The sequence below is a fragment of the Mus caroli genome, chromosome 2, assembly GCF_900094665.2.
Source record: "Mus caroli chromosome 2, CAROLI_EIJ_v1.1, whole genome shotgun sequence".
NCBI lineage: Eukaryota > Metazoa > Chordata > Mammalia > Rodentia > Muridae > Mus > Mus caroli.
Window position 1 is genome coordinate 168,242,819 of NC_034571.1, and position 3,277 is coordinate 168,246,095.

Here is a 3,277-nt window from a genome sequence, read left to right on the forward strand (position 1 = left end):
GCCTCGCTGTGACCATTGCAGTAGATCACACATGTAAGAACACACCTTCCAGGACCTGGATCTCATTACTTAGCATAACATTGATTAGTTTCATAAATGAGGATGTAGGTTATCATAAATGACTTTATTTCTGTCTCTTTCACGTGTGAGTAGTAACCATTGTGTACACACAACCCCCTTGTCTTTGTTCTTCTGTACATGAACACTTAGGTGTATCCTGTGACTTGGCTGTTGTGAACTATTCTGCAGTGCACGCAGGGATTAGAAGTCTCTTTAACACGTGCTGACTTTAAATCCTTTGGATNCACAGTTGGCCATGTTCCTCAACCATTCTGATTTTCTTGAAGAACCTCCGTATCTGTCTCCATGTTCCTGTCCCCACCTCAGGTCCTTCCTCTCTGCCATCATCAACATAAAACTTTTGCCTTGTGTTATCGGCCATCTCAGGGTGGACAGGAGTGGTGACATGCTATTCAGTAGCTTTGGCTCAGCTTTGCTGCTCTCCTTTAGATGGCATCTCTTCACTCACCTCAACTCCCAGCATGCATAGCAAGCAACGGCTTCCCACCTCTGCCTGGCGCTGGTTCACTGTGCAGGGCAGGAGAACAGTTTGCAGTCTGGGGAAGCTCTGCCTCAGAATGAAAGAATGCAGGCAGGTATCATTGCTTTGAAGAGATACCCACAGACTCCTTTAAGATGCCTGCATATGGAGACAAACATGGAGCTAGAGGGGATGAGCACAGGATCACAGAATCCTCCCCACTGCCTCCTAGCAGGAGGATGTGGGCTTTACACTGAGCTTCAAATGCACAAAACAAAACCAAAACAGAATATGCATGTCCCTTAGTGCTTTAGTTTGGGCTAAGAACAATCTGGGGGTGTTCTGNTGGGTACCCCATTCTTTGCAGTCTTAAGCAGTTTTACTGCAGAGACTTGTGGGAAATCTTCAGTCCTGTGACATTGTGGACCACGTGTGGTCTTATCTCTCCTCAACAAGAGACAAGGAACCACAAACTGCACAGTCCAGGTAGCATCAGTGGGCTGTTCAGAAGCACAGGAAGTAGGCCAGAGGGTGTCAGCAACTTATGTAAAGACACGCAGGAACACACACAAATATACCAGTAATCATACATTCCAATATGCATACACTGTTATGCACACACACATACAACACACCAGTATACACTCACATGGGCATACACACACACACAGGCACACAAATGTACATACACATTGACACATATACAAAGGAATATGTAATACACACCTATGTCTATGTACACACAGAGACACACACACACATGTCTATGAGTGCACACAGATACACACATGCAGACATATACTCACAGGTATGTGCATGTCTGAGGTGGCACGCTGAAGCCCTATTAACATTGAAAGTCAGTCTCATATCTTGGGAAACCTCATGCAAATGCAGGTGTTCAGTCACACATACATGTACATAGACATGGAAGGCTTCTTTATACCGCTTGTTGCTTTAGAGCTGTTATCTGCTGTAGCCAGGTCTGTTAGTGATGACACCAGGACTGAGAACAATAGGCAGGGAGGGGAAAGGTGCCAGGCCCATGTGCTTTGTACCTCATCCCTGGGCTGCCCAGGAGGAAGGAAGCTGGTTGGATCCTGCATTCCTTACTTTCCCTGATGCTACAATCTAATGTCTGACAAAAGCAACATTAGGGAGGAAGAGTATGTTTCTAGCTCTGTTCAGGGGATACAGTTCACCGTGATGGATGGAGAGGGCATGGTGCCAGGAGCATGAGCAGCTGGCCACACTGCACCAGCAGCCAGGAAACAGAGGCAAGGCAAGATGTGAGACTTGACTGAGAAACCTTGCCCTCAGGGATTCACTTCCTCCAGGCAGGCTCCAGTTCAAAGCCTGTGCCCAGCTGGAGGCCACATATTTAAACATGTGGACCTATGGCATAAATTTAATAATCTTTCTATAATAGAGCCTAAGGCCCCTACATCCCAGAATGACTTAAGGAGGCTATGAGGGCAGAAAGTTAGGGACACAAAGTTCTGAAGAGATTGGAGGGAGAATGGAAAGGATAGAGGACAAGGAGCTGGGAGTGACCAGGATGAGCATGAAGCCCCACCATGGCATGGACCCAATGACGGGCAGTGATATCTGGGGACACAGAGGTCAACCTTGACTGCTGTTTCTCAGATGCAGTCAACCCGTATGTTTCTGAGACAGATTCTCTCATTAGCTTTCTCTTAATTATGGTTTTATTGCTGTGAACAGACACCATGACCAAGACAACTCTTATAAGGACAACATTTCAATGGGGCTGGCTTACAGGTTCAGAGGTTCAGTCCAGTAATATCAAGGTGGGAGCATGGCAGCATCCAGGCAGTCAGGTGCAGGAGGAGGTGAGAATTCTACATCTTCATCCAAAGGAAACCAAGGAGCAGACTGGTTTCCAGGAAGCTAGGAGGAGAGTCTCAAAGCCCACCCCCACAGTGACATTTCATCCAACAAGGCCACACCTCTTAATAGTGCTACTCCCTGGGCCAAGCATATTCAAACCACCACAGTCCTGAAACTCACCAAGTTATCTAGGCTGCTTGGCCACTGACCTTCAGGGACCTAGCTGTCTCTGCATCCTCAGGGCTGGGATTGCAGCAGCAGAGTGCAGTGCCTGGCTATTTTCCACATAGGTTCTAGAGGTTCTCAAACTTTGAAGGTAACCACTTTATCAACAAATCTAACTTCCCACCCACATGACTTGTTCTATTGACCCCATCACTGAATCCCCAGAGACTGTGGCACATAGTAGGTGCTCAACACACACCTGTCAAGTAAATGCTGGCCACCCTGAAAGCTGTGTTCCCCTCAGGGTCCTTGATCAGGAGCCCCATGATTGACTGGAGAAGCAGCCTGTTTTATTTCTCGGCTGTCTCTCACAGAATACAACCATTTCCATCTTAATTAAAAAATAAAAAGAGAGACAGTAAAATGTGCTGTTACAGATTGGATGGGTAAAGAGATTGTCTTGACAGCAATGTAGGGATTTAATTATCACCCAGCAGGCCTGTGTAACGCACATTAAAAGGCAGGCAGAAGTTGTAGAGGTCCATCGGTAAATCACTGCTTTTAACAATGGGAGGGTCCTTTGTAATTGTCCATTTCCCGCTGGTGAGGTCACAAAGAATCCATAAGCAGCTTGGGTGCCATGCACCTACGGCTTTAACACACACACCGCCCTGTATAATGGAATGCTGTCTGAGAGGGGCTTGACAAAGTGAAGGTTGGAAG